We start from the raw sequence: 20,983 nt of genomic DNA, 5'->3' as shown, positions 1-20,983 counted from the left end.
TAGTATATAATAGCCCACACACGTAGTGTATAACACAGCCCACGTAGTGTATAGCAATGTGGGCATCATATCCCTGTTAAAATAAAAAATAGTTATATGCTCACCTTCCGTTGGCCCCGGATCCAGGCAAAGCGTTTACAGATGCTCCTCGCACGCTCCGGTCCCAAGAGTGCATTGCGGTCTCGCGAGGTGAGACCGCTACGTCATCATCTCGCAGACCACAATGCATAGAGTGGTCACCGGAGCGTCGCGAGGAGCGGGGAAGGCCGGTTCTGGATCCGAGGGGCCGACGGACGGTGAATATATAACCATTTTATTTTTTATTTTTAACATTAGATCTTCTTACTATTGATGCCGCATAGGCTGTGCTATGGGAGTATGGAGCGGGCACTGACCGCGGGGAGGAAGGAGCAGCCATTTTGCCGCCAGACTGTGCCCGTTGCTGATTGGTCGTGGCCGTTTTGCCGCGACCAATCAGCGACTTGGATTTCAATGACAGACAGAGGCCGCGACCAATGAATATCCGTGACAGACAGAAGGACAGACGGAAGTGACCCTTAGACAATTATATAGTGATGTGGTGTATATAAGGTATATGTGTGTAGTGTATATACAGTATATATATATATATATATATATATATATATATATATATATACACACACATATATACAGTACAGACCAAAAGTTTGGACACACCTCATTTAAAGATTTTTCTGTATTTTCATGACTATGAAAATTATACATTCACACTGAAGGCATCAAAACTATGAATGAACACATGTGGAATTATATACTTAAAAAAGTATGAAACAACTGAAATTATGTCTTATATTCTAGGTTCTTCACAGTAGCCACCTTTTGATTTGATGACTGCTTTGCACACTCTTGGCATTGTCTTGATGAGCTTCAAGAGGTAGTCACCGGGAATGGTTTTCACTTCACAGGTGTGCCTTGTCAGGTTTAATAAGTGGGATTTCTTGTCTTATAAATGGGGTTGGGACCATCAGTTGTGTTGTGCAGAAGTCTGGTGGATACACAGCTTTAACCCTTTCCCAACATGTGCTGTACTAGTACTGCGCATGTCGTGTCTCCCCCTTTGATGTGGGCTCCGGCGGTGAGCCCACATCTTTCCCGGGACATGTCATTTGTTTTGAATGATCGACCTGCAGCTATTAACCTGTTAAATACCGCTGTCAAACGCTGAGAGTGGCATTTAATGCGCGTTTCCGGCCATCACACTGAAATCCGCCCATCAGTGACCCCCATCACGTGATCGCGGGTCACCGATGGGTCAGCGATCTTAGCAAGTGAGGTATTCTGCTACATACAGGTGATCTGATCATTGCCTGCATGTAGCAGAGGCGATCGGGCTATGGCAGCTTCTAGTCTTCCATGGAGACTATTCAAGTAAGTCAAAAGTAAAAAAAAAAAAATATATGTTTTTTTTTTAAATATATATAAGTTTCTAAGTTTCTATCACCCCCCTTTTGCACCATTCAATATAAAACAATAATTAAAAAAATATACACATATTTGGTATCGCCGCGTTCAGAATTGCCAGAATTAATATAAAAAAATAACCTGATCGCTAAACAGCGTAGCTTTGGATTTTTTTTCACCACTTAGATAACAAAGAAACTAGACATGTTTGGCGTCTACGAGTTTGTAAAGACTTGGAGAATCATAATGGCAGGTCAGTTTTAGCATTTGGTGAACATGGTTAAAAAAGAAAAAAAAAATCTCCAAAAATATTGTGGCATTGCAATTTTATTTTGCAATTTTACCACACTTGGAATTTTTTTCCCGTTTTTGAGTACAAAATATGGTAAAACCAATGGTGTCGTTCAAAAGTACAACTTGTCCCGCAATAAATAAGCCCTCACATGGCCATATTGACAGAAAAATTAAAAAAAAGTTATGGCTGTGGGGAAAAAGGAGCAGAAAAACGCAAAAACGAAAAAGGGGTTAACAAAACAAAACTACAAAAAGCATTTGGATTCCTCACGGCCTCTTCTTTCAATACCTACAACTTAGGCATGCATAGCTGACTCAGTTTAACGCTGCGGCAGTGGATATACGGAAACATTATTTACTAGACTCAATAGGGGCAGTAACGCAATCTCGCATGGGAGACAATCCCAACGACGAAATGAAAATGGGAAGCAGATGTGGGGCTGATTAAGGAAGAACAGTGGTAAGAGGTGTTGGAAAGCACTCCTAGACTGTCCTCATGTGAATCTCGTGGGCTCTCGCAGATGTATGTTATTCAGAGTATATAGAACACAGAGCTTTCTCTTTAGAAATTGGGGGACATCCAAATGCTGATTGTCCAAGATGTGGAACAGGAGATGCACATTTGCACATGTTGTGGTAGTGCAGAAAATTGGGCTCCTACTGGACAAACATCATTTATAATAGAACAGATATTTGATGTGCGAATCCAAGCAGACCCCAAAATATGTATATTGGGGTATATGGGAGAATCTGTCGATTTTGAATCCCCGATGGCTATAGGTCTTTCGCGAACATTGCATCAAGCACATAAACTTATCGAACAGTGGCTAGATGCTCAACCACCGACAAATAAGCTAAACAATATTATTTGGTTGGAAAATGCGGTATATAGGAAGAAAAAAGCAATCTAGAAATTTGACAGCATTTGGGGACGCTGGTTGAATGTTCCAGGCCTGCCATCTGGAGTATTCCTGAGATATGACATATGGCAATTTCTGGCTTCAGGAACACCTGTGGTATGATCATTCCAGGTCAAATGATATAACTATGGTCATTACACAAGCACAACTAAATATTAGGGCAGATATCCTAACAGATACATACATCATTAAAAAAATAGTATAACGTGTTATTAGGGGGAAAGGTGCTTTTATTAGTTTGTTGGATTGAAAAAAAAAAACCAAATCCTTGGAAGATGGCAACTTTATTGTATCTTATGTATAATATATATTGATGCCATGTAATACTAAAAATCTTTGTTCTACTGATTTTTTGTAAAAATGTGTCATTTTCTTTATAAAAATTATCTGATTAAAAAAAAAAATGCTTACTGTAGTTTCAACAAACTTTTTCCAATATAGATACCATCAAAAGTAGAACGTTTTTTCCATTACCAAAAGCTTTTTTTTTTTTAAAGAGAAATTGGTCTCTAGTTACTGGGATTTTCCATTCTGAGCAGTTTGCCGTCCACTGCCTGTTGTCAAGACTGATCAGTCTACAGTTACAGACAAGCAGGAGATTACAGAGAGCAGAGATGTCACTTTACAGGCCTGGAGCTCATCCCATCTCTTACACAGAAGGTGCCGCTACATACAGGCAATGCCCGACACAGGTGGAAAGTTGTTGAACTTTCATCATAACCAAGTGTTCAGTTGCCGGCTTGTTTTTCATAATAGGTTAGCTGTGCAATTCTGCTCTCCTCCCCTTTAATCAACTTACCTCTGTATCTTGTAGCAAACGAGCTGTGCAATCCTCCCCTTGTATCTACCGTACTTCTTATTTTTGCAGTAGAAATCCATTTTATAGCTGTGCACACTCTCGAACAAGACAATGTAACCCAGAAGTCAGCTGCTTGTCTCATTTATACAAGTGTGTATATTATTTATTACAACTCATAGTGGGAAGGTCAGGAGTGGTCACTGCTGAGGACTCGGAAGAAATAAAAAGAGTTTCAAGTAGGTTGAGAGGGTTAAATTAAAGTTGCAGACATGGGCTGGTTTTATGTGGGCTACACTCAGACATAGGTGTTCTGCGTTTTCACAGCTACAACACGGACATGTGAACAGCCCCATAGAATATCATGGGTACGTGTTTTTTCCGGTATCACGGATGAAAAATACCAATGGAAATGATTAACAGTGCAAAGCATATGAAGATTCGTAATTAAGCCACACGTGAAAAGCACGGAGCAAACACCGATGACTCACTGATCCAAAACACTGATGACTCACGTTCCATTATTCTGCGTACATGGAGGAAAAAAACGTCTGAACATGGCCTTAAACTCTCTGTGCAAGTCTTGCACCTGGAGGACAAAGATTTCAGACTGTGTGGATCAATGCGGATCCCGTAGACCACAACCGATCTAACTCTCCTATTCAACATAAAGGTGATGAAGGCTTCCAGGAACAACTCTACAAAGTCTTTATCGTGTCATAACTATTTTTTTTTAATGTACAATTCCGAATAATAAAAAAAAGGAAACCATTATTTTTAGTCATATCGGTTATTATCCAAAACATTACTGTTGTACATTTGCATACATTGCAACCTCTCATGGAGGAACACATGGTATAGTGTATACCTCTAAATTCTTTGATGGATGCAGTGTGAACAAAGTCTTAAACGGAAGCCATCACTTCCAGAAGCACCATTTCCCTGCAGATATAGGGTTAACCATGTTGGGCTAGTTTACTGGAGCAGCAGCTGCAGGGAGAAAATTAACTTATATCCTCCCTGTAGCCGCTCGCTTCCAGTCATCGGACAGCTACTAAACGCTCTCTGCACCACCTCAGTGACTGGAAGCCAGTGGCCACAGGGAGGATATAATGTTTTTCCTTTAGCCCTTGCTCCAATAAGACAGCCAAACATGACTTAATGCCATTTACCCGCAGAATAAACCTATTATCTACAGATATACGGAGTTCTGTCCTTCACAAAGTTCCCTTTAAATTACAAAATTCAGCTTGCGTTCAGCCTCCACTAGAGGGCGCTGTATACTTATCTGGTTCATCAGTATGCCGTAAGCTCCCCCTAGTGGTGACTAAAGGCAGCCAGAAATATAACGTACCATTCCAGGTAGATGAAGTTACCCTCACCTTCAGCATTATCACAGCATTACCATTTTATTTTCAGTGGAACGGTACAGAGTAACCCCTATGTCACTCTTACCATCACTACAATGTCACCGTTATCCTCGTAAGTCTAAAGAAAGCAAACGAAATCATTCACTTCACTAAAGTAAAGCTTCTTAAAAAGTATAAAAATATCTTACAGAGACAAAAAATATATATATATATATATATATATAATGTTCACAATGAAGCTGGGATGTCACCTGCTTCTGTTGGAACTGATCAGTTTTTATAAATATACAAGCATCAAAAAAGAGAGGTCAAAAAGCACAATATAAGAAGTTCCATATCCGGACCGGATCTGTGCAGGCTTTATTCAAGCGAAGTCTGTAGAAACCGAGTAGCGCACAAAACCTTAAATAAAAGGTCTAAAAAAAAGTAATAAAATATTATCTTCTACTGGTTAGCCTGGTAACGGTGTAGACAAAATATACATATAAAACAAAACGACGTCTAAAGTCTTCCATCCAACGATGTTCTGAAAGAAAGGAAAATAGAATCAGGTATTACTTGTAAGACATCAAAGATGGATGAAAACAGGGCTGATAACAGTGATGGGGGATCCTCAAGCTCTTTACGTAAGACCCATCATTTGCCAGAAAGATTTACCGTATATACTCGAGTATAAGCAGAGACCCCTAATTTTGCCACAAAAAACTGGGAAAAAATGACTCGAGTATAAGCCTAGGGTGGGAAATGCAGCAGCTACCGGTAAATTTCAAAAATAAAAATAGATACCAATAAAAGTAAAATTGAGAAATTGAGACATCAGTAGTTGAAGTGTTTTTGAATATCCATATTGAATCAGAAGCCCCATATAATGCTCCATAAAAGGCCCCATAAGATGCTTCATATTAAAATATGCCCCATATAATGCTGCACAAATGTTCATTATGGCCCCATAAGATGCTCCATACAGACATTTGCCCCATATAATTCTCCACAAATGCTGATTATGGCCCCATAAGATGCTCCATACAGACATTTGCCCCATATAATTCTCCACAAATGCTGATTATGGCCCCATAAGATGCTCCATAGACACATTTGCCCCGTATAATGCTGCACATGGCCCCATAAGATGTTCCATACAGATATTTGCCCCATATAATGCTGTACATGGTCCCATAGATATTTGCCCTATATAATGCTGCACATTGCCCCATACAGATATTTGCCCCGTATAACGCTGCACATGGCCCCATAGATAATTTGCCCTATATAACGCAGCACATGGCCCCATAAGATGCTCCATACAGATATTTGCCCCATATAATGCTGCACATGGCCCCATACAGATAGTTGCCCCATATAAAGACATACTGATAGGGAATTTAGATTGTGAGCCCCATTTGGGACAGCGATGATAATGTGTGCAAAACTGTAAAGCGCTGCGGAATATGTTAGCGCTATATAAAAATAAAGATTATTATTATTATATAATGCTGCACATGGCCCCATACAGATATGTGCCCCATATAACGCTGCACATGGCCCCATAAAGATATTTGCCCCATATGACGCTGCACATGGCCCCATACAGATATTTGCCCCATATAATGCTGCACATGGCCCCATAAAGATATTTGCCCCATATAACGCTGCACATGGCCCCATACAGATATTTGCCCCATATAATGCTACACATGGCCCCATATAGATAAGTTGCCCCATAGAACGCTGCACATGGCCCCATACAACGCTGCACATGGCCCCATACAGATATTTGCCCCATATAACGCTGCACATGGCCCCATAAGATGCTCCAGATATTTGCCCCATATGCTGTTGCTGCGATTAAAAAAAAAAAAAAAAATGACATACTCACCTCTCAGGTCCCCGACACTTGCTATATTCACCGGTCCGCGTTCCACCGACGGCCGCCGCTGTGTCTTCCCCGTCTCCTCTGCAGTGACGCTCAGGCAGAGGGCGGCGCACACTAATCGCGTCACCGCGCTCCTTGACCTGAGCGTCACTGCAGAGGATGGGGAAGACACAGCGGCGGCCGTCGGTGGAACGGGGAACAGGTGAATATCGCGCACTGCGTTATACTCACCTGCTCCTGGTGCGGTCCCTGGTTCTCTGGGCGCTGACAGCTTCTTCCTGTATTGAGCGGTCACATGGTACCGCTCATTACGGTAATGAATATGCAGCTCCACCCCTATGGGAGTGGAGTGGGGTCCATATTCATTACTGTAATGAGCGGTACCATATGACCGCTCACTACAGGAAGAAGCTGTCAGCGCCCGGAGAACCAGGAACGTGCAGGGACCGCGCCAGGAGCAGGTGAATATTATTAGACAGCTGCTGCTCCCCCTCCCCTGCCGACCCCTTGGGTATGACTCGACTATAAGCCGAGAGGGGCAATTTCAGCCTAAAAAAATGGGCTGAAATTCTCGGCTTATACTCGACTATATACGGTAATTATTTTTTCCCTGGTGTAAATGTCGCTGTTCTCCTGAATCCGCCGTTTTTCTTTTGTTCCTGCACCTCTCCGTTCCTGAAATATAGCCGCCTCTTCTCTGTATATAAATCTAATTATATATATTTATTAAAGCCAGCTGGGCATGGCTTGGTGAGGACCCCACCCATTTGACTAACACTAGATATACTTACAAGGAAGAGGGGCCATATCTCAGGAATAGAGAGGAGCAGGAACAAAAGAAAAGCAAAGCCGGATTCAGGAGAACAGCAGCATGCGCACACACACAATTTTTATTTATGGCCTCTAAGAGGTTTTCTGGTAAAAAAACAAAAATGGTAACCTCTGTTACACATGACCAGTGCTGTGTACATAGGGGGCTGGCTGGGGCGGTGGCAAATGGACCACCTGCACCCTCACCAAGCTTGACTACAGGGCTCTAAAGTACCCAGTCTGAACGCGTCGGTGGCCGGACATGCACAGCATTGCTCCATTCATTCTCTGTCTACTCCAGCAGTCTGATGGAGAAACAATGGAGTGGTAGAGCGCAAAGCCAGTCACTGCTCCATCCAGATGGGGCATTCTGGAGATAGGTGGTAGCTCAAAAAGGGTCAGACCCCACCATTATGTCTATGGATGGTTGACAACTTTTAAAGGTGGGATCGTTTCCCCCTCAACTACTGCACGTGGTCATACGCCAAACACTGGAAATTCTCTGAGTACCAGCAGGAAAAGTTGCCAACAGACCATGCTACACATTTCAAAACCTGATTTTTTTTTATTTTTTTTTAAACCTACTGCATGCAATTTAGTTAAACCTCACTCCCCTAAATTTACCCGTTCTGTAAGGGACTGGTCAGCAGGATCAGCCCACCTAATCGTCTATATGGGTGCAGGTCATAGGAAGCTGAATGAAGTCATACTTTGATATCTGAAATCTGATGTGTTCCAGAGAAATCCACGTTTTTCTTATCCCCTTACCGTACATGGACGGCGCAAGTCAGTAGTGGTGTACGTAGTGGGCTCCCGTGGTGAACTTGCCCCATACCTCCTCTAACAAGCGAGCGGTCCTAAGATCCACCCACGACTGTTAGCGACCACTGGCAAGACCAACAGCGTCATTAACAGCGAACCGGCATGGGGGTGCATAATTCTATGCACTCATTGGCGCTCCTATGATGGGAATGTGGGGTGCTGATGAGCTGCTATGACGGGTCTGTAGAAGACCTCCATTCCTGTAATTATGGAGCGCTTCCGAAACCCAGCATGTGTCGAAAAGTCAGACGGCTGTCATTTTTATTTTATGCAGCGGTACTGTGTTATCGCTGTGTATAATACAAGCGGCCAGACGATCGCAGGTTCAAGTTCCTTAAGGGGACTAATAAGTAATGAAAAGTATAAAAAAATAAAATAAAAATATGAAAAAATTAAACAGAATAATCAACCCCTTTTCACCTTTTAAAAATAAATACATATTTGGCATTTGTGTCCAGAAAAGTCCAATCAAAATATAAAAATAATTACCGTAACTCAATTGGTAACTACCGTAAATAGAACAATTGCATTTTTTTTTGTTGTTGTTGCCATATTACCACAAAAAATGCTGTAAAAAGTGATCAAAATGTCACATCCATCCCCAAATGGCATCAATGAGAAAAAAAAATTGTCTTGCCCTGCAAAATTTAAGCCTTCAAACCGTTCCATCAGCTGAAAAATATTAAAGTTGTAGGTCATGGAACATGGTGACAATCCCTCAAATCTTTTTGGCAAAATTTTTTAAAAAAATTTCCACCACTAAAATAATATAAAACCTGGAAAAGTTTGGCATCAAAGTAATCACACTAATGAGAATTATATTGCTAGGTCATTTGTACCACACAAGGTACGTCATAAAAACAATTCTCAACAAAACAAGTGTCAAAATTGAAGGTTTTTTTTTTTTTTTTTTTTTTGCAATTTCACCGCACTTGAATTTTTTCTCCAGTTTTCCAGTACACTATGTGGTAAAATGAATGGTGTCATTCAAAACTACAACTCGTCCCGCAAAAAACAAGCCCTCACACAGCTATGGGGACAGAAGAATAAGAGTTATGGCTCTGAAAAGGGGGAAGAAAAAGCGGAAGAAAAAAAATGGAAGGGGTTAATATGCTGTTAAGATCTATGGGCCAGACAGCCCTCCACTGCTTATTGTAAATGAAAGGGGACCAGTGTGAGGCACGTAGATCAGGAGAGCAGACTGTCCGTCATTACATGGCTCACACTGGTAACTTTCCCTGTCATTTATAACAAGACCTAGAATCAATTTCTTAGGGAGATCTATGTCCGGCCCATAGATCCTAACAGCTCATTTACATATTAAGAAAAACATGGATTTCTCTGGAATAAGACATCGAATCGCAGCAAGCAAGGTATCATTTTATTCAGCTTCCTAGGACCTACACACAGGCGTGTTTTAAATCCAGCTGTTAAGAAATTGACATTGGCATTTACCTGGTTAACAGCCATGGACGGAATTCCGATCCACGCATGGCTGTTAAAGGCACATTATGGGCTGATTAAAGATTTGTCCACTTCTAGGACAACCCCTTCTTAGACCAAATGTTTGGCCCTGATAAAATAATGAAGCCTATACTCGCCTCCTGTGTCGGCGCAGTTCCCAAAAAATGTTGGCACTCGCTCTCCCATGTGGTTGTTGTGACACTGCATCAGTGTCCCGGGATGGGGAGTATAGGTTTTATTATTTTTTCGGGGCCGAACATTTACTTTAACCCCTTCCCGACCTGTGACACAGCAAATGCGTCATGAAAGTCGGTGCCAATCCGACCTGTGACGCATATGCTGTGTCACAGAATGATCGCGTCCCTGCAGATCGGGTGAAAGGGGTTAACTCCTATTTCACCCGATCTGCAGGGAGAGGGGGAGTTGTACTTCAGCCCAGGGGGGGTGGCTTTGCCCCCACGTGGCTGCTGTTGAAAGTGCAACAGCCAATCAGAGCAATTTGCAATATTTCACCTATGAAAATGGTGAAATATTGCAATCCAGCCATGGCCGATGCTGCAATATCATCTGCCATAGCTGGAAATCATGTTCTGCCCCCCCCCCCACCGCCCCCGATCTCCTCCCCAGTCCTCCGTTCTGTCCGGTACCCCCCTCCGTCCCCCTGTCCGCTCCCCCGTGCTCCTGTCCGCTCCCCCCGTCCTCCGATCCCCCCCTGTGCTCCGAAACCACCCCCCCACCACCCCCTCATACTTACCGAGCCTCCCGAAGTCGGTCCGTCTTCTCCCTGGGCGCCGCCATCTTCCAAAATGGCGGGCGCATGCTCAGTGCGCCCGCCGAATCTGCCGGCCGGCAGATGCGTTCCATGTACATTTTGATCACTGTGGTAAACTTATCACAGTGATCAAAATAAAAAAAATAGTAAATGACCCCCCCCCTTTATCACCCCCATAGGTAGGGACAATAATAAAATAAGGAAAATATTTTTTTTTTCCACTAGGGTTAGAACTAGGGTTAGAGTTAGAACTAGGGTTAGGGTTAGAACTAGGGTTAGCGTTCGAATTAGGCTATGTGCAGATTTGGCTGCGGATCCGCAGCGGATTGGCCGCTGCGGATTCATAGCAGTGTTCCATCAGGTTTACAGTACCATGTAAACCTATGGAAAACCAAATCCGCTGTACCCATGGTGCGGAAAATACCGCGCGGAAATGCTGCGTTGTATTTTCCGCAGTATGTCAATTCTTTGTGCGGATTTCGCAGCGTTTTACAGCTGTTCCTCAATAGGAATCCGCAGGTGAAATCCGCATAAAAAAACACTGGAAATCCGCGGTAAATCCACAGGTAAAACGCAGTGCCTTTTACCTGCGGATTTTTCAAAAATGGTGCGGAAAAATCTCACACGAATCCGCAACGTGGGCACATAGCCTTAGGGTTAGGGTTGGAATTAGAGTTAGGGTTGGAATTAGGGCTAGGGTTGGAAATAGGATTAAGAATAGGCTTGTGGGTAGGGTTATGGTTAGGGTTAGGGGTGTGTTGGGGTTAAAGTTGTGGTTGGGGTTGTGATTAGGGTTAGGGTTGGGATTAGGGTTGTGGTTAGGGGTGTGTTGGGGTTGGGTTGTGATTAGGGTTATGGCTAGAGTTGGGGTTAGGGGTGTGTTGGGGTTAGGGTTGGGATTAGGGTTAGGGGTGTGTTGGGGGTTAGTGTTGGAGTTAGAATTGAGGGGTTTCCACTGTTTAGGCACATCAGGGGTCTCCAAACGCAACGTGGCGCCACCATTGATTCCAGCCAATCTTGCGTTCAAAAAGTCAAATGGTGCTCCCTCCCCCCGACGTCCCCCGACGTGTGCCCAAACAGTGGTTTACCCCCACATATGGGGTACCAGCATACTTAGGACAAACTGGGCAACAATTATCGGGGTCCAATTTCTCCTGTTACCCTTGCGAAAATAAAACATTGCTTGCTAAAACAATTTTAGAGGAAAGAAAATAGAATTATTCTTACCGTTAATTCGGTTTCTAGGAACCTTCCACGACGGCATATGGAGGTTGTCTCTTTGCCCTAATGGGGAACAGGAAACACAGAGGTTAAAAGGACCTCCCACCTCCCACTTGCCAGTGACTTACAACTGAGACCATTGCACTGGTTTACCTTTAAAATCCCAGAACTAATCCAGGAATATATATCGGGTGGGAAATTAGTGCCGTCGTGGAAGGTTCCTAGAAACCGAATTAACGGTAAGAATAATTCTATTTTCTCTAGTCACCTTCCACGACGGCATATGGAGGAATACCAACTAATTTTGGCACTAGGGAGGGACAACGGCCTGGAGTACTTTGCGGCCGAAGGCTAAGTCCTTGTTGGACAATACATCTAGTCTGTAATGTTTAGAGAAGGTATGGAGTGAAGACCACGTTGCTGCCCTGCAAATCTGCTCCGGAGATGCGCCTGCTCTTTCTGCCCAGGAAACCGATGTGGATCTTGTTGAATGGGCTTTGATACCTACTGGAGGTAACTTGTTTTGAGCGAGATAGGCTTCCGTAATAGCCTTCTTGATCCATGTAGCGATGGTACTTTTGGCTACTTTTTTCCCTTTGTTTTGTCCTGAGAGATGGACAAACAGGTTATGATCAATTCGGAATGTACTGGTGTGGTCCAAGTATTGTAAAAGAATACGTCGAACATCCAAGGTGTTGAATCTTCTTTCTTCCGAGTTTGTTGGATTGTGGCAAAAGGTTGGTAGAAAAATCTCTTGAGAACGGTGGAAGTCAGAGATAACCTTCGGAAGAAAGGACGGATCAAGACGAAGCACAATTGAATCATCTCTTACCAGAAGATAAGGTTCTCGTGTAGACAAGGCCTGTAATTCACCAATCCTTCTGGCTGAAGTAATGGCAACCAAGAACACGGCTTTATAGGCTAGGTTTTGTGGAGAACAAGATGATAGTGGTTCAAAGGGTGGACCTGTCAGACCCTGGAGAACTATATTGAGATCCCATGGGGGAACTATGACCTGTTTTCTAGGATTCATTCTAGTAGCTGATGTCATGAACCTTTTAAACCAGCGATGACTCGCTAAATCTTGGTCAAAGACCGAGCTAAGTGCAGAGACCTGGACCTTGAGGGTACTGGGCCTGAGACCTATTTCCAAGCCTTTTTGCAAAAAGTCCAATATAATGGGTATATTAGGCTTGAGGGGGTCTGGAAGGTTAGGCAGACAGAATGAAGAAAACTTTTTCCAGATCTTGTTGTAGATGGCGTTGGTCACCGGTTTTCTCGATTTTTGTAGGGTAGCTATGACAGGAATTGATAGTCCTTTAGCTCTTAAAACCTGGGTTTCAGCAACCACGCCGCCAAGCTCCACTTCTGAGGGTCTGGGTGGAGAATGGGACCCTGAGAAAGAAGATCGTGTTTTATCGGCAACATTACTGGTCCATCCACTTGTAGTTGGGAAATTAGGTTGAACCAACTCCTTTTGGGCCACAATGGAGCTATCAGGATAGTTGAAGACCTTTCTAGGCGTATCTTCCGTAGAACCTTGGCAAGGATGGGGATTGGCGGAAAAGCATAAGCTAGATGAAACGGCCAATCTTGGGTTAAAGCATCCAACCCCCTGGGATTGCCTCTCGGGTTCAGGGAAAAAAAGGTTTCGACCTTTGCGTTCTGGTGAGAGGCAAAGAGGTCGACGTCTGGATGACCCCATCTGTGAACCAGCATGCTGAATATTTGAGGATCCAGGCTCCACTCGCCAGGATGGATTTCCTGGCGGCTTAGGTAGTCTGCCTGAATATTTGTAGTTCCCTTGAGGTGGATTGCCGTCAGGGATAGTAAGTGCTTTTCGGCCCAAGAAAAGATTCGAGCGGAGATTTTTATTAGACTGAGGGTTCTTGTACTGCCTTGGTGCCTGATATGGGCCACCGTGGTCATGTTGTCCGAGTAAATCTGTACATGTTGACCCGAAATCTGATGACTTGCCGCTAGTAGAGTCTCTTCCACAGCCTTGAGCTCCCTGAAATTTGATGATTTCTCGGAAATCGATTGGCTCCACTGGCCCTGATAGGGGACATGGTTCACTATGGCTCCCCAGCCTCTCTTGCTGGCATCTGTTTTGATGGTGGTTAGAGGAGACTGAATCCAGCATACTCCTTTCAGAAGGTTCCTGGGCTTCATCCACCATGTTAAAGAGGCTTTCACTCTGCCCAGAGTGTGGATCCTCTTGGCAAGAGTGCCAGGTCGACCATCCCAATTGTGTAGAATGTGGGCTTGTAGAGTCCTTGAGTGGGCTTGAGCCCAAGCCACCGACTGTATGCAGGCTGTCATGGAACCCAACAGCGACATTCCCTCTCGCAGAGTAGGGGATCTCATTTCTTTGAACTTCCTGACTTTTGTTAGTAGGGGAAGCCTGTGATCGTCTGGGAGGAAGGACATTTGTCTTGCTGAGTCCAGCATTACTCCCAGAAATCTCCTGGTTTTTGCAGGTTGAAGCTGAGATTTTTGTAGGTTCGGAATCCAACCTAGAGATCTCAGAATGTCTAGGGTGGTAGAGACATGTGCTATCAGGGTTATCTCGGTGGAAGCTACTATCAGAAGATTGTCCAGATAGGGCACTATACAGACACCTTGCTTTCGGATAAATGACACTACTTCGGCCATCACCTTGGAGAACACCCTCGGTGCTGATGAAATGCCGAAGGGAAGGACTCCAAACTGATAGTGCTCCACCCGAGGATTCCCCTGTATCGCAAACCTGAGATATTTTCTGTGTCTCGGGTGAATAGGGATGTGGAAATACGCATCCTTGAGATCGATGGTAGCCATAAAAGAGTGATGTTCTATCAGAGGAATCGCAGATCTTACAGACTCCATCTTGAACTTGCGATATTTCACGTGCTGGTTCAGACCCTTTAAGTTTATAATAATCCGGACGTCTCCTGAAGGTTTTGGAACCAGGAAGAGTCGGGAGTAGTGTCCTTTCCCCCACTCTGATTGTGGGACTGGGGAAATTACATTTGATCTGATAAGGTCTTTGAGACCTAAGGACAATAGACTGCGATCCCTTGATGATGGAAGGGAAGTGACTTTTAGACCCTGAGGTGGGGGAGAAATTAACTCTATTAACAGGCCGTCTCTGATGACATTGAGAACCCAGTGGGAGCTGGTAATATCCTCCCACTGAACCACATATTTCGAGAGCCTTCCCCCCACCGGGTCGGAGTCATTGTTTGTCCTGCTGGGATTGTTGCTGCTGTTGCGGGACAAAGATATTCTTTCCCCTACCCTTTGCGTAGCTCCACCTGCCGGTTTTTCCTTTGCCTCTTGCTTGAGAGGACTGAGGCTGTGGGCCACGAAAAAAACGTTTCCTAGGCTGTTTTTGCTCAGGGAGCGCCTTCTTTTTGTCGGTGGCTTTATCGAGAATATCGTCTAGGGCAGGACCAAAGACGTAGTCTCCTTTGAAGGGTATGGTGCAGAGCTTAGACTTAGAGGTGATATCCCCACTCCAGAGCTTAAGCCAGAGGGCTCTTCTGGCAGAGTTGGAAAGTACGAGGGATCTGGCGGCGACTCTTACAGATTCCAGAGAAGCGTCCGCCAAATACCCTGTAGCTTTATGCAAAATGGGTAGGGAATCCAATATCTCGCCTCTTGAGGTACCTTGAGATATGTGATTCTCTAATTTTTCAAGCCAGCAGGAGAGAGCTCTTGCCACACAGGTGGAGGCGACGTTAGCCTTAAGGACAGCTGCAGAAGTTTCCCATGATTTTCTGAGGAGACTTTCGATCTTCCTATCCATGGGATCCTTCAATTGAGAAGAATCCTCAAAGGGGAGTGCAGTTCTCTTGGCGACTCTAGCCACTTGCACATCGACCTTGGGAATATCTAATTTAAGGTCATCCTCAAGCAGAAATCTGTGCTTCATTTCTGAAGGGGTACTAAGACGCATCTCAGGTAGTTCCCATTCCTGATTAATCATACTGATGATATTGGCATGAACTGGGAAGCCCACTCTCTTCTCCGATGAAAGACCACCGAACATCTGATCCTGTATGGACTGCGGTACAGGTTCCTCTTCTAGTCCCATGGTATTACGGACAGCAGAGACTAGATCCTCAATATAGTCTGAGGAAAAGAGGTATTTCCTGACCTCAGCTTTAGGAGATACTGGATCCTCCCAGCCAACAGATGAGGCATGAGAGAGGTCCGAATCAGAGTCAGATTCCACAACCTGAATTTTCCTCTTCTTAGCCGGGGAATGAGGTTGTGGCTGCGGAGATGGAGGTGGGGGTGGAGGTGTAAAGGCTGCCAGAGAAGATTGTACCTCCTGTTTTACTAATGAGCGAATCTCATCCAATAATGATGGCTGTTCAGCTCTTATTATCTTGTCCGTACATGACTGACAGAGTTTCTTGTCCCAGTTAGGAGGACATTTAGAGGAACAGATAGGGCACTTTTTTCTATAGGCACCTTTAGGGGCAGGTTTTTCTCCCTGAAATATATAAAGGGAGAGAGGGGTGAGGACTTCTAACCCCTGCTACACTCCTCCCGGATCCCATCCCTGCGAACACTTACAGAGGCAGGGGTGGCGCTGGGCTCCGCAGATACGGGGCATGAAGAACCTTCCATATTGAAGGAGATAGCCTTACCTCAGTGGTGGTTCAGCAGGCTTTTATAGACGCCGTCCAAGCACCTGCTCCAGCGATTAATCCCCCTCCCCCTCCAGAATCCAGGTGAGGGAGCTGTGCGGTCCGACACGCCGGCCGGCGAAACCCGGAAGTACCGGCTTCTGAATGCATGAAGAAACCGGAAGTGACGCGCGAGAGCCGCTGATGTCACTTCCGGAACGCCGAGCCGACAACATGGAGGAGGAGGACGCCGGGCAGCTCCAGGAGGAGCCCGGTCAGGGAACCCCGGCCTGCTTTGCCCTCGTGGGGGCGCGGGAAGGCCGGGAGGGGGTCCCGAGGACCTGCAAGCAGGACGACGGGAGCAGCATGAGGAGGAGGCCAGAGGCGACCATCTGCTGCCCGGCTAAACAGGCAGCGCCTGCAAGGTACCGTAGCCACCGGCCACTACAGCACATGAGGAAACCTCTACCTGTCCCATGGGGAACAGGAAAGACACTGGCAAGTGGGAGGTCCTTTTAACCTCTGTGTTTCCTGTTCCCCATTAGGGCAAAGAGACAACCTCCATATGCCGTCGTGGAAGGTGACTAGAGAAAAATGATTTTTTATTTTCACGGCTCTGCGTTATAAACTTCTGTGAAGCACTTGGGGGTTCAAAGTGCTCACTATACATCTAGATAAGTTCCTTGGGGGGTCTAGTTTCCAAAATGGGGTCACTTGTGGGGGTTTCTACTGTTTAGGCACATCAGGGGCTCTGGAAATGAAATGTGACGCACGCAGACCACTCCATCAAAGCCTGCATTTCAAAACGTCACTACCTCCCTTCCGAGCCCCGACTTGTGCCCAAACAGTGGTTTACCCCCACATATAGGGTATCAGTGTACTCAGGACAAACTGGGCAACAACTATTGGGGTCCACTTTCTCCTGTTACCCTTGTGAAAATAAAAAATTGCTTGCTAAAACATCATTTTTAAGGAAAGAAAAATGATTTTTTATTTTCACGGCTCTGCGTTGTAAACTTCTGTGAAGCACTTGGGGGTTCAAAGTGCTCACCACATATCTAGATAAGTTTCTTGGGGGGTCTAGTTTCCAAAATGGGGTCACTTGTGGGGGGTTTCTACTGTTTAGGCACATCAGGGGCTCTGCAAATAGAATGTGACGCACGCAGAACACTCCATCAAAGCCTGCATTTCAAAACGTCACTACCCCCCTTCCGAGCCCTGACTTGTGCCCAAACAGTGGTTTACCCAAATGGGGTCATTTGTGGGGAAGCTCCAATGTTTAGGCACACAGGGGCTCTCCAAACGCGACATGGTGTCCGCTAACGATTGGAGCTAATTTTCCATTCAAAAAGTGAAATGGCACTCCTTCTCTTCCGAGCCTTGCCGTGTGCACAAACAGTGGTTTACCCCCACATGTGAGGTATCGGTGTACTCAGGCAAAATTGCCCAACAAATTTTAGGATCCATTTTATCCTGTTGCCCATGTGAAAATGAAAGAATTGAGGCTAAAAGAAATTTTGTGTGAAAAAAAAGTACTTTTTCATTTTTGCGGATCAATTTGTGAAGCACCTGAGGGTTTAAAGTGCTCACTATGCCTCTAGATAAGTTCCTTGGGGGGTCTAGTTTCCAAAATGGGGTCACTTGTGGAGGAGCTCCAATATTTAGGCACACAGGGGCTTTCCAAACGCGACATGGTGTCCGCTAAAGATTGGAGCCAATTTTTCATTCAAAAAGTCAAATGGCGCTCCTTCCTTTCCGAGCCCTGCCGTGCGCCCAAACAGTGGTTTACCCCCACATATGAGGTATCAGCGTACTCAGGACAAATTGGACAACAATGTCCGTGGTCCAGTTTCTCCTTTTACCCTTGGGAAAATAAAAAAATTGTTGCTAAAAGATCATTTTTGTGACTAAAAAGTTAAATGTTCATTTTTTCCTTCCATGTTGCTTCTGCTGCTGTGAAACACCTGAAGGGTTAATAAACTTCTTGAATGTGGTTTTGAGCACCTTGAGGGGTGCAGTTTTTAGAATGGTGTCACTTTTGGGTATTTTCAGCCATATAGAACCCTCAAAATGACTTCAAATGTGAGGTGGTCCCTAAAAAAAATGGTTTTGTAAATTTTGTTGTAAAAATGAGAAATCACTGGTCAAATTTTAACCCTTATAACTTCCTAGCAAAAAAAAAAATTGTTTCCAAATTTGTGCTGATGTAAAGTAGACATGTGGGAAACGTTATTTATTAACTATTTTGTGTCACGTAATTCTCTGGTTTAACAGAATAAAAATTAAAAATGTGAAAATTGCGAAATTTTCAAAATTTTCGCCAAATTTCCATTTTTTTCACAAATAAACTCAGAAATTATCGACCTAAATTTACCACTAACATGAAGCCCAATATGTCACGAAAAAACAAACTCAGAATCGCTAGGATCCGTTGAAGCGTTCCCGAGTTATTACCTCATAAAGGGACACTGGTCAGAATTGCAAAAAACGGCAAGGTCATTAAGGCCAAAATAGGCTGGGTCATGAAGGGGTTGTTTTAATAGTGGACAACACATTAAAATCAGTCACCATATGCAGAGGGGAAAAAAAAAAAAAAAAAAAAGGAGATTTTTGTGTACTCACCGTAAAATCTCTTTCTCTTAGCCTCTAATTGGGGGACACAGGACCATGGGTGTTATGCTGCTGTACACTAGGAGGCGACACTATGCATAATCTGAAAAAGATTAACTGTGGCTCCTCCTGTGCAGTATACACCCCTGGACGGCATCAGCCTTCTCCAGTTTTGTGCAAAAGCAGTAGGAGGAACGTAACATGAATAACATAATTATGCCTGTAAGAAGGCAACTATGTACGAGCTCAAGAAACAATATGAGAACTCAACAGTTACAACAGCCCGGAAAGGGCAACAGGGTGGGAGCTGTGTCCCCCAATTAGAGGCTAAGAGAAAGAGATTTTACGGTGAGTACACAAAAATCTCCTTTATTCTGTCGCCTCATTGGGGGACACAGGACCATGGGACGTCCTAAAGCAGTCCCTGGGTGGGAAGCAATGGACGAATATTGTGCAGACAGGCCTGTACACTTAGGGCACCGCCGCCTGCAGGACACGTCTACCCAGGCTCGCGTCCGCTGAGGACTGGGTATGAACCCTGTAGTGTTTAGTAAACGTGTGTAAGCTAGTCCAAGTGGCCGCCTTACACACTTGTTGTGCCGAAGCCTGGTGCCGAATGGCCCAGGAGGCCCCTACCGCCCGTGTAGAGTGTGCCGTAATACCGGCTGGAAGAGGAGAATTCTTAAGGCGGTACGCCTCTTGTATGGTGGATTTGATCCACCTGGCAAGAGTAGCTTTGGAAGCTGGCATACCCTTGTGGCCGCCTTCCGGAAGGAGGAAAAGGGAATCAGACCTCCGGAAGGACGCAGTCCTAGACACGTATATACGCAAAGCCCTGACAAGGTCAAGCGTATGCAGAGCCTTCTCCACTCTATGAACCGGAACCGGACAAAGGGATGGTAGTGAAATTTCCTCATTGAGGTGGAAGTCGGACACAACCTTCGGGAGGAAGGATGGGACCGTACGAAGAACTACCTTGTCCTGGTGAAATGCCAGGAAAGGCCGTCTGCAGGAGAGTGCTGTCAGTTCAGACACCCTGCGTAGCGAGGTGATTGCCACCAGGAAACCACCTTCTGGGAAAGAAGGCGGAGCGGGACCTCCTTAAGAGGTTCGAAGGGTGGTTCCTGCAATGCTGTCAGGACCAGGTTGAGGTCCCACGTTTCTAGTGGTCGTCTGTAGGGGGGAACCAATCGGGAAACCCCCTGAAGGAAAGTCCTTACTTGCGGCTTGGTAGCAATGCGCTTTTGGAAAAGCACTGAGAGGGCTGACACCTGGCTCTTAAGCGAGCCCAATGACAGCCTGGCCTCCAGACCCGATTGGAGAAAACCAAGTACTTTGGGTATGGAATAACGGAGTGGGATCTGGCCACGAGATTCGCACCAGGTAAAGAAAGCTTTCCAGGTACGGTAATAAATCTTGGCAGAGGCTGGTTTCCCTGCTCTGATCATGGTTCCAATGACATCTGCCGAGAGCCCTGCCTGGGTTAGAACCCAGGTCTCAAGGGCCACGCCGTCAAATTGAGAGCCCCTGAGTTCTGGTGGTAGAACGGCCCTTGTGATAGAAGATCGTGGCGGTCGGGGAGACGCCAAGGGGCGTCTGCTGTGAGTTGTACGATGTCGGCGTACCCTGTGCGTCTGGGCCAGTCCGGTGCAATGAGGATGGTTGGAACTCCCTCTTGTTTGATCTTCCTCACCACTCTGGATATCAGGGGGAGAGGTGGAAAAATGTACAGAAGCTGGAACTGGGTCCAGTCCTGAACCAGAGCGTCTGCTCCGAGCGACCGCGGATCGTGTGTTCTGGCAATGAAGTTGGAGACCTTGGCATTGAAATGGGATGCCATTAGGTCCACATCCGGGGTCCCCCAGCGGAGACAGATCTGTTGAAAAATTTCGGGATGGAGAGACCACTCTCCCGAGTCTATTCCTTGTCGGCTGAGGAAGTCTGCTTCCCAGTTGTCCACACCCGGAAT

The 20,983-nt window shown here is 45.2% G+C and overlaps 1 protein-coding gene across 1 annotated transcript in view; it reads right to left on the bottom strand.

The window, feature by feature from the left end:
* Positions 1–3,656: 3,656 nt before the first annotated feature.
* LOC143776677 (uncharacterized) overlaps positions 3,657–20,983 on the bottom strand; it is a 105,132-nt gene continuing 87,805 nt past the window's right edge. The window contains exon 26 of the mRNA XM_077266330.1: positions 3,657–5,349. The gene's annotated coding sequence lies outside the window, so the exon portion shown is untranslated. The remainder of the gene's footprint in view (positions 5,350–20,983) is intronic.

This window comes from Ranitomeya variabilis, chromosome 5, assembly GCF_051348905.1.
Source record: "Ranitomeya variabilis isolate aRanVar5 chromosome 5, aRanVar5.hap1, whole genome shotgun sequence".
Lineage (NCBI taxonomy): Eukaryota > Metazoa > Chordata > Amphibia > Anura > Dendrobatidae > Ranitomeya > Ranitomeya variabilis.
The sequence above is the reverse complement of the archived record's forward strand: the minus strand, read 5'-3'. Positions and strand labels throughout refer to the sequence as shown.